The 11,153-nt window shown below is 47.4% G+C and overlaps 1 protein-coding gene across 2 annotated transcripts in view; it reads right to left on the reverse strand.

Moving 5' to 3' along the window:
- Nucleotides 1–8,066, reverse strand: part of LOC115391926 (protection of telomeres protein 1-like) — a 47,555-nt gene extending 39,489 nt beyond the window's left edge. For both annotated transcript variants that reach the window (XM_030096357.1, XM_030096356.1), the window contains exon 1: nt 8,026–8,066. The gene's annotated coding sequence lies outside the window, so the exon portion shown is untranslated. The remainder of the gene's footprint in view (nt 1–8,025) is intronic.
- Nucleotides 8,067–11,153: the final 3,087 nt, after the last annotated feature.

An 11,153-nucleotide genomic window follows, 5' to 3' on the forward strand; every position in this document is an offset into this window, starting at 1 on the left:
AGAGCAGGGCTGCACTGCCGGGGTGGGAGTGCGCTCTGCGGTCACATAACGAGCCTGTTTACCCCCAGAATGCCCTCCAAACAGGGTGACTGAGCCACAGCGTCCAAACCAGCGTCTTCTTCACTTCAGCTTCTGCCTGCACTTTCTCTCCTCACGTCAGTCAAATGTCATTATCTGAACCTGCCATGCAGTGACAGTTTAATTCAACAGAAGACATCAAACTGCGGCGCTGCTCCCTTCAATAACCACGACACCAGACTGGCTGCCAGGCTGGAAACTCTCTCTGAAGTTTGAAATTAAAAAAAAAAAAACCAACAGAAAATAAAGAGCGGCTGATGGAAGGTGAAGCTGCTCCTGAGCCAGTACCTGGACACTGCTGTTTATCCAGGAGGAGCAGCAGACTGAGCTGAAAGCAGCTGTTAGCGGAGTGTGTTTCCGCTGTGAGAGCTGATGAACCCGCAGAGAGCCGTCAGCAGCAGCAGGTTTCAATCCCAGCTGGTCACAGCACGCACGCACGCACGCACGCACGCACGCACACACACACCTTCCACAGTGTCCAGCCAGCAGCTTAAACCACTCAAAGGCACCAGTCCAGACCTGCAGAACCGTGTTTCTTCAAATCGTGGATACTTCTGAAGACACTGCACGCTCACAGCCCTGCTGTAAAGACACACAGACACTTATAGAAAAATCCATCTATAACCAAAGATCCTCATGATCTTCACATCCCTACAACGCTCTTAAAGCGATACTTCAACATTTTGGCAAATTGGCCCATTTAGCGAAATTCCTTAGTCATTTTGAACAGCATACTTACTTTTTTCGTGAAGGCAAGCTGTTGTTTATCCAGAGGTGAGTCGGGGAAGGTTTTAAGGACGGACACAATGGAGGTGAACGATATTTTTACTTCCCCTCGTCAAACTCATCAAATACACAATCCAACAACCCCAAAACACTTTGGTGGACACGTTATAATCCACACATTCACTACGCTGTGAAATATTAATGCAAAATTACGAGACTGAGTTGTTTATGTGAAGATTGCTAAGACGGAACTACTTACTAAACATGGCGTCTGGGCGTAGTGATTTCAAAAGAAAAAGTAGTTCCCAGTATTTGCTTCAGTGTCGTAACGCTACAATATTATTTGTTGGTGTTCCACAGCGTAGTGAATGTGTGGATTATAACGTGTCCACCAAAGTGTTTTGGGGTTGTTGGATTGTGTATTTGATGAGTTTGACGAGGGGGAACAAAAATACCATCCACTTCCATTGTGTCCGTCCCGAAAACCTTCCCCGACTCGCCTCTGGATAAACAACAGCTCGCCCTCACAGAAACAGTAAGTATGCTGTTCAAATGACTAAGGAATTGCGCTAAATGGGCCAATTTGCCAAAATGTTGAAGTATCCCTTTAAAACTCAGCGTGGAAATCTCTTATTTTTCAGAATAATCCTCTTTTTTTTAAATTGCTGCCACTGAATTCACAATGAGCCAGATAAATTTTAACAATAAGGTAAAATGTGTTACTTTCAGCATCTGACATGCTGCTGGTGTTATGTTGTTAAGAATGCACGGGTTTATGGAAATAATAACGTTACATCTCCAGAACCTGATAATTACTGAAAAGATCTGTGAGCAGATTCATTTCTACTCCACAGCCTGACACCGTTTTAATGAGATTTCTCCTTTACACCCAACTTTCTCTTGAATTGAGCAGATGTTTTCCTTTCCTCTTTATTTTTTCAGTAACTGTTTGCAGGTAAATTGCCAGAGTTTTCAGGCTGCGTTACGTTTTGACACTGACCGTATAATTTGGCAAAAGCAAATCAATTCTCTCTCCGTTTCTTTTAAGTGCGAACACAAATTGGCCCAGCAGTGAACACACACCAGTGGATACGAGCCTTTTAATCTAATGCGGCCCTGCTGACCCAGTGGAAGGGCGAAGCGAGCGCCGCGCACTTCCAACAACCCTCTCCATCATCCTCCGAGGACCGCCGTCAACTCACTGCCCTAATTGCTGTTTTACAATCTCCGTTTTTCCAAAGTACACCCATTAATTATGAATGGAGGTGAACTCCAAAACACACACACACACAGAAAATCTCCAGATGCCAAGAGACACACGCTCGAGCAGCTACACCTATTGAGAGAAGGAGAACAGAGGAAGTCGGTCCAGCAGGTGCCTCCTGAGGGCTCATCGGGTCAGGAGGGGCTGGAAGGAAGAGCCTGGAGCAGCGCTTGAAGTCTGCACTGTGGGGGCAGGGAAACACAACATGAGGACAGACGAGGGGCGCACCGACCAGGTATCGGGATCAGATATCTCAGCCTTCTCACACCGTGGGGTCAACAAAGTGAGCTCCGTCAGCCTGAACGGGGTTAGCGTGGTTCGTAGGCCCGGCGACAGCTGGCGCTCTGTGGAGGTTAGTATCCACACGTTTCAGTAGAAGGTTCATTGTAGCTTCAAGGTTGATTTGTTTCCGGTGCGTTAGCGCTAACAGCTACTAGCTAGCAGCATATCGATTTTTAATCAATATGCTTTTTTTCCTGTATCGTCCAGCCCCAACATAGAGCCACTGCATTAGCACATCTGGCCAACAAGCATCTGGTAACTTAATTAGAAAAGGTAAATAAAAGGAAACATTTTCTTTTTCTGTGCAGTAGGAAATTATAGACATAATAATACAATGATTAAAAATGCCTTCCTCACAGCGCTCGTTTCTTTTATGAACTGCTGGCTACTAAAGAACATTCTGTTGTGCAAAGAGCTGTTCTGATTGTTCCTCATCTAGAGAAGCTTGCAGAGTGCAGAGGGCTGTCTGTGCAGTGGGGATATGTTTAATCCATGCATCTTATCTCCTGACTCGCAGGGTTAGAACCGTCCAGGCAGGTCCAGGAGCTGTTGTGCTCCTGCAGACTGGAGGAGTTTTTGCTCCCAGAAGGCACGGCGAGGAGAACCTCTTGTTACCAGGAGCCGATAAGAAGAAAGCGACTCCTGTGCGGTAATGGAAACATCAATGGTGTTAACGCCGATTAACAGACGGCGGTCGGCTGTTCAGCACAGATGTGAAGGAGTGAGGGTCAGAAGACAGAGCGGCTCGGAGACAATCGTCCACAGAACACCAGCGGAAAACAGAGTGGAACAACGTGGCTCCTGCAAACAGGACGTAACCTGAGCTCACTCCACAAAACTCCGTATCCCACTTCTCCTGCTCCGAACCCAGCGCCTGATCAAGAATTTCCAGGTTTTTCACACACCTTTCTGGGTACTCTCCAGGCTTTTAATGAAATATTAATTTCTCCTTGTCTGAACACGTAAACTGCAGCTTGCAGCGTGTCTAATTATGTGGGAGCCTGTAATTCCCAGAGGTCACAATTCAAGTGGCAGCTGCTGTCGGAACGAGGCCCGTTGAAAAGCTCCGATACACGTTTTGTAGCTAGGAGTAAATCAGCTTTAGCGTCTGGGCTGTAAAAATTTAAAATAGGTGGAGATGTGTTTCAAAATGAAGGAATGCTTTAAAGTTGCTGACTGCAGGTCCCATAATAAATTGTTTTGCGGTTTTAACTACGACCATTAAAGATGTTAATGAGCTGCTGAGAAACCATCGCCTCAGACAACAGATCACTTTCAGCAAACTGATTTTCTGAACCACAGATTGTCATTGGAGCCTGTTTGAAGTGATTGTTCTTGTTGACGGTAAGACAGTTTTAGGTACACGATGCTGCTTCCATAAAACACTGAGACTTTACACCCAAATCTCCTGTCGGCTCCGCAAAAAGCCTGAAATGTAATTCTCAGTGGGAGCTGCTGTGCACGGTTTAACAATGCTTCTGTCATGAAATCAAGTGAGACAGCATGAAAAGACGTGAATTAATCCGTCCTGAGGAAGCTCAGCCAATCAGGACGGAGGAGGGAGCGGGAGGAAGGACGCTTTCCCCCTCGTCACTGACAAACGGTGGTTGTGTGTCAGAATCCCAAAGTGTCCTCCGTGTTGGTTCGGCTGACGCTGCAGGCGTTAGCCAAGCCACAATCCTTATTTGCTCCGGCATTTGCATAATCTTTGTCTCCGTCTTTTTTCTGAGTTTCAACAGAGGCGCCGAAAAAGAAATGAAGCAGTTCCCAGAATAGATGTGGAGAGAAAAGGGAAGCGGAGCGAGCTTTGTTGTGTTTCTCTGAATAGAAAAAAAAGCACCTGAAATTGATGCTGCTATTCTAAACACTGCGGCATTTCTCGCCCTGAAGCGTAGAGGAAACACTTTCCTGAGCGAGTCGCTCCTCCACTGCAGCTCAGCTGAGGCGTTCCGCCTGGACGGCGTCAGAACGCAACCGGACAACAACACTGATCAACAGGAGACCAATGAACCGCCGACGGTCCATCATCAGGGATTCCTACGTTATGTATTGTTATGAAGTATGGAGTCACCATAGATCAGCCTGCTTCAGGGAACAGGACGGAGTAGAGGGTGTTAGCAGGGCTGAGAAGACATGAGAAGACTCTCTGTTCCATTCTTCAGCCATTTTTCATGCATTTTTTTTTTTATTTTTTTCCAATTCTTTGATACAGCAGATTTTTGTGATTTTTAAACATCAGATTGTGAAATAAACTGAATGATAATGTCTACAGATGACACCAGGAGCCACATTTCCCCCAGAAATGCACATCATGTGAGTCAGCTTTTAAGATTTATTCAGCAGCGATATATCTGAACCAGCAGTTTGAACTCATAATCTCTTCTTCAAAAGCCTGAGCTGCACGTAAAAGAGGTAAAAAAACTAGAAGTTGGATTTTTTTCCAGCACTACATACACAGCATGTTCAACAAAGGTGTGTTTTTCCTTTTACACTTTTAATGGGATGAGGATAAGTGTGTACACAAACAACACAGTGTTCTTGTGTAGTTTATATCAGCGCTCCCAAATAACAAGGATCTTTAGGTACTGGGCCGCAAACAGAGCCCTGGCCTGGTGACCGGGCTCAGAGCTAAACAGACCAGTTCTCAGCTCTCTCCCTGGACCACCAGATCGATCTGCTCAAGCTGAGACCAGCTGGACGAGGCTCGTGAGGCCTGGCTGGACCTCAGCGTAACGGACTCCAGGTCTCCCCTGGACAGACGGCTTCTCTTCTGAGCTGATTGCTGAAGAGCCATGGCGGAGGGGGCCAGTGGGCGGAGCCACAACAGTGATTGGACATTAATTCGCATTAATACACACTCACACACGCGCACAGGCCTATAAAGCACAGATGCAACATTGATTACTGAACCCAAAAACCTGCGGTCCATCAGGGCGTATCGAACGGTTCGATGTTCCACGGAGAACTGTTGCATCTCTATGAGGATCGTCCTTCAACCACAAAGTTGCAGGTTCTATCCTCCATCACGCTCACTCCTTATTTACATGCGTCCTTGAGCAAGTCATGCAAAAGGAGCCAGTGACGAACATCGCCATGAGACAAACCTAAATGTGGTCTGGTTTTTGTTTTCATACACACCAAGTCAAACGCTGGAGACTGAACCTCGTGTCTGAGACTCTCTTTGCTCCTCCGGTGAATCCAACCTGCCTTTCATCAGGTGAAATGTGTGGAGGAGAGAGTAGCAGGAGACCTCTTCAATGCAGCAGCCACCGAGACCAAGAGGAGACGGATCTGTTGTCACGGCGACACAAAAGTCAAACATCTTCGCCGCCCTCGCTCTGCCGTCCTGCAGGAGGTCGCAGGGGTCAGCTGTCCTGTGATCCATCTCACAGTACGAGGCAAAAAGCTTCAAAAGCACCAGAGGACGTTTGAGTCTGAGCAGCCTGGAGAGGGCGGCGGCAGGACGAGCAAGAGCCAGACTCCATTCACAGAAAGGCTGAGAGGAGCAGCTCTGTTAATTACATCCACTTCCTGTCTCTGGTGCTACACTGTCCCCCGGTGTCACTCAGCAACAGTGGTTAGACCTATTACAGCCAAAGGTGAGAAACCTGCAGAGACTCACGGGAGGACTCCAGAGAGGAATAACTAAAGCTGTATGGGGAAGCGGGGCTGCAGGGCGTAGCTCACGCTGTGGTCCCTGATCACACTAAAAACACATCAAATAAAACAGCCATAAGACTGCAACCCCGGTTCCCCCATCTTCCTCCCAAACGGTTTCAGCCTGCTCGGCTGGAACTGATGGCTCCAAATACTGCCACAACAACTTTATCAGTTCAGTAATCCGCTCAGTGCTAACTGCAGTAATGTGTTTGTGCTCGACACGGGGAGCCTCCTGCTACCATTCAGACATCCAGTTAGATTGTTGGAGGAAGAATGTGCAATCAGAGCCCTGCTGGTCGTGACCGCTGACCAGCGGGACTCTGATTACACGTGTAGCTCCACATTCAATTTTCTACCATTTGCCCAAAAAGAAGTGCCATAAAGCAGCTAAATCAATTTTCCGAGTTGTTAGGCGCCACTCTCCGCTGCTTTCATGTGATTAACCAAGCAGCACCTCAGGAAAATGTCAGTGGGCAGAGCTGTTTCCAAACACAATCACACCTATTGGAACAAAGCAGGCAGAAGAAATCAGAGGGAGAAGCCTGAAAGCGGTCCATTAAGGCTGAGAGCACCACTCAAGACTGGATCACATGCTCCAAAAGACCCGCGCCACAGGCCAGCAGGTCAAGGGTCATCCTCATCATCGCTATGTGTGAAACAGCAAGTCAACAATCAGTCATGAATCACGGATCAGACCTGGCAAGTGGATCAGTGCATCTCCAGACCTGCAGGGTCGGGATCAGGGTCTGTGAATACTGGTCCAAGAGAGGAGGCGTGGTGACGGGTCGAGGGAGGAGAAGAGTTCAAACTCCTGCAGAAGCTCATGCTTCGGACAGCAGCGGTGTTCTCATCAATATAAGTCTGTTCAGTTGTTTTTCCTCTTAGTTACACTTCTCTTGTCGGTACATACGTTTACTGATGGAGGCTTTTCTAACTGATATAAAAAAAAACATTTCATGGGAATATCTGTTTGTTCTAAGATGTATCAAACAATTTTAAGGCAATATCTGTTTATTTCATGGTGGTATATACCAGTGTCATGGTAAGATCTGTTTATTATGGTAGTATTTGATCCTTTTATGATAATATCTGTTAATCTCATGGTGGTATGTAACAATGATATGTAAGATCTGTGTATTTTATGGTATTATATTTTCAGTGAGTACAGTTCAGAGGTGCATGACAGTGTAGTTTAATGCTGTTTATTTATAAAGGCTGGAGCAGTCACGTGCCACCAAAAGTGATCAAGTATAAATGTCATTGATGTTTAGACCAAAGATCTAAAACTGTTCAAATTTAATCATTTTATTTCCTTCTGAACGGATCTAATGTTCACTTTTAGCCGAGTTAGCTTCGGCGTTAGCATCAAACCACAACAACCTGCTAAACTAACATTCAATCCGTGATTTTAACCAGAGTTGCATTATTTATGAGACAATAAGATCAAGCGTTTCATAATGTCAGGCGGAACTACGTGGAAAATCCATTCGTTTAAAGGTTTTTTTTGTTTCTGATAATAACACATTACAAACAGAAAACATTCCACGATGTTTTGGGAATGGACACATCCTGTGTGTGCTATCGGCAGATAAAGGTTTTAAAATGTTTCGCGTTATTTCACTGATATTGACATTTATTTTGAGTTCGCAGGTGGCGAAAGAGGCGTGTTGTTTTGGTGAGCAGCTTTTTAAAAGCGTGATTTTTCTCCATGGAATCATTTAGTTACAAACTTTTGTGTCAGCCGAAATTGGCATACATTAGTATGGATTGATAAAAAGCCTAAAAATGTAATCTACGTGTTGAATTTATGAGCCAGTGAACAATAAAATACAAAACGTGACACTTTCTGAATGCAGTTTGGTGGCGCAGGTCGCGTTTTTCGCCACACGTCAAGAACTGTTTCTAAACTATTTTAAAACCTTTTTTCTGACATGAGTCCCGTTCTGTTCTGAAGCTGAGCATCGACAGGAGGAAACGCCGTCTCTCAGGATGGAAATAATCACATTAAATCTTACCAGAGGACTTCAGCCGGTTTTCCCTCGCTCGCTTTGAATTGACAGGCTGCCCCGAGCTGCGCATGCGCGGAAGGACACACGTCACAGGGACCAACATGCGGCTGGCGGGCCCAAACAGAGCCGATACAAGTTTCAATGCGGTCCTGTTCTGGATGAGAAATCAATACTCGTGTTTCCAAGATATAACAATGATAAAACTTTAAAAAACTTTATTCCTTCGACTTTACTTGTTTATTTTAGATTTATTTATTATTCATTCAAGCATTTTGGACCTGTCAGATTGTGTTTCTAACATTTTTTTTTCACTAAATCTGGCACCATTTCAGATTTAGTGACCAGTAGCAAATATGTGGATGTTTCTGGTATTTTGAGGCTCTGGCGTTGGTTTTCCCACCGTCTCATTAAAATAAATCAGTGTTAACGTGTTTGGTGCAGCAGGACTTGGCCACACTGTCAGATTCCCTCAGAGCCTGTCGAAAATCATGCAGCTGTCCGGGAGCGTTTCCATAAGTCACTGTGACGGTCTGATGAATGAAGTGACCCCGAAACAGATGGAGGCACACAGCTGGACTGTACCAGTAAGAATAAACACAAACACTGTGTGTGTGTGTGTGTGTGTGTGTGTGTGTGTGTGTGTGTGTGTGATATTTCAGCTGCTTTCAGAACTTCAACTTAAAGTGAAATACTCCAGTTTCTAAATTAGACATCCAAACTAATAAAATCTCCTTTATGATTCATCATCAGAGCTTCCTGCTACTTAAACACTTGTAGTAACTTGAAGATGAATCTCAGATGTGGGCCACTGTGCTGCAGAGCAGCTGAGGAGGAGGAGGAGGAGGAGGAGGAGGAGGAGTCGTCAGCCCTCGACTCTGACATGGAGCAGCTCCACCTGGCAGCCTGCAGCCACCAGACTGAAGTTCTGCTGGAAGAGACAGTAAACAGAGGACTTCACACTCATGATCCTCTTCCTCCTCCTCCTCCTCCTCCTCCTCCCTGGCAGGAGTCCCTCCGATGCTGAACTCCAGCAGCCTGCGGTGGTTGTGTGTGGCGTGCGGTGCAGCTCACTGTCCTGTCAGCGGTGCGGTGAGCAGCTTCCTGCCAGCTGGCTCTCGGTACTGACATGAACCTGTGTTCTCAAACCTCCATGATCTCTTCTGCTCTCCTGCCAGCCACCTCATCTCATGTCATGATATAGCAGAGCAAATCCTGTCATGCCTTTAAAGAATTTTGCAGTTTATTTTACCATCTTTTTGTCGCCAAAGCTATTTTCAACAGTAAAAGTCATTAAAATGAAAAGATAATTCCTTCATCTTTCTACTTGTGAATTTCATGACTGATTTCCTTGAAGCCGCTCTGTCAGAACACTGTATCCTATCAGAACGCTGCGCGTTGTATTGTTGTGTTTCTGTCTCTGAAGTTGCAGTTAAACAGCCCGATAGTTGTGTTGGGGAGACAGATGATGTTGTAAATATAGATTACATCAGGCCGGCTGATCAATGGCCCGCTGGGATCTGCTCTTTATGGAAGCGCCTGTCGTCTGGACCTGAGGCCAGCGAGGAGGTCCTGGAAATCTTTCAGAATCATTGATGATGGTGAGAATCATTAAGAAAACACCCTGATGTGTGTGTGTGTCAGTAATCATTTGGATGTATACCTGCAATCAGCCCCGATCGATAGAAGTGGTTAGCAGAAACAGGAGCGACGGCTGCTGCCGAATCCATGTTTCTGAATCAGCGGAGACCGCAGAATCCTCCACAACCAGATTACCGACTGTTTAATTAAATTGAAGAATGCAAAGCGCTCAGCGAGCCGCTGATAGGAAGCATCGCTCTGCGGCTGTTATTAGCAGGAGGCTCATTACTCAGCTCTAATGAGTTTCTCCTGCTGAGACTCTTCACAGCACCAGGCCTCGGGTCCTGTTCCCAGCTCTGGTCCTCATCAGCAAGCCTCCTCAGTGAGGGATTCCTCCAATAAACCACCAGAGACCAGAGACCTGAGGTCTGAGGTCTGAGGAGGGGGCAGGGGGTCCTGGACTGGAGGAGAGAGAAGTGGTCCTGATGTGCTGGAGGCCTTGAGGGGGGCCAGGTGGTTCTGGGCACATCGACTGACGTCTCTATTCAAGCGTGCAGTTACCAGAATATGAAGCTCTTTACAAACCGAAGTGGAGCAGCCTTCCTGAACCTCATACCGCAGAAAACAAGGACCAGCTCTCCTGGAGCGCTGCTCCCGGTCCTGACAGCCATCAGCGGCACTGCTGAGATGGAGGCGATGGATTACAGCATGAATACGAGGCCTGACAATACATTTGCTAAATAGAGTTTGTACGGTCTTAATTGCTGGAGGCTGATAGCGTGAGAGGATTCAGCGGTGCATCGTTTCCTTGATCGATGATGATGTGGAGCAGCTCGTCGGGAGCCTGATAACGGCACAACGACAAGGTATGAAGGTCTGCGTGGTTACACACACACACACAGATATCCAGTCTCACCGGAGGGAGTGAGACGCCAGCAGAGCCGTGCTGTCTCAACACTGCTGAGCCTTCAGCCAGAGGACGAGGCCGAGGGTTTGGACGGTTTTCGCCCAGAGCGCAATTGTAGCCAGAACCTCCTCTGAGCAGCCTTCGTGGACGCCGCATCTCCAGCTTCCGGGAATGATGCCGCCGCCGAAGATGCTCCTGCCCCCGCTCCGTACGACTGGGCCGAGGCCGGAAGCAGCAGCAGCAGCAGCAGCAGCATCTCGGAGAGATCGACTCAGCGTGACTCCCTCTCCACCTTCTCCCGAGCCAGCCGCCAGAGCGTCCCCCGCGAGCCCGTGGAGCGTCTCGCGGGGCTCTTCACGTCCGCAGCTGAGCGCACCGGCCTCGCGCTGCCGCCGCAGCCTCAGCACAACTTTGCACTCAGTCCGTGTCCAGTGACGGACTCGGTCCCGGACTGCGGTGCTGTGCCCCGCGGTGCCATCGTTCCAGGCCAACGTGTGGCGTGACTGGGGTGCCCCGCTCACCGCCAAGGGGCCGGTGAAGGGCTACCGTTAGCACTGCTGTGGTGACACATGTAACAATAAAGGCTGTCAGGCCCGTTACATCGCTAAAGAGCTGCAATCCTCCCCTCTTCCCGTGCTTGTATGATGAA

This window comes from Salarias fasciatus, chromosome 7 (genome assembly GCF_902148845.1).
Source record: "Salarias fasciatus chromosome 7, fSalaFa1.1, whole genome shotgun sequence".
NCBI lineage: Eukaryota > Metazoa > Chordata > Actinopteri > Blenniiformes > Blenniidae > Salarias > Salarias fasciatus.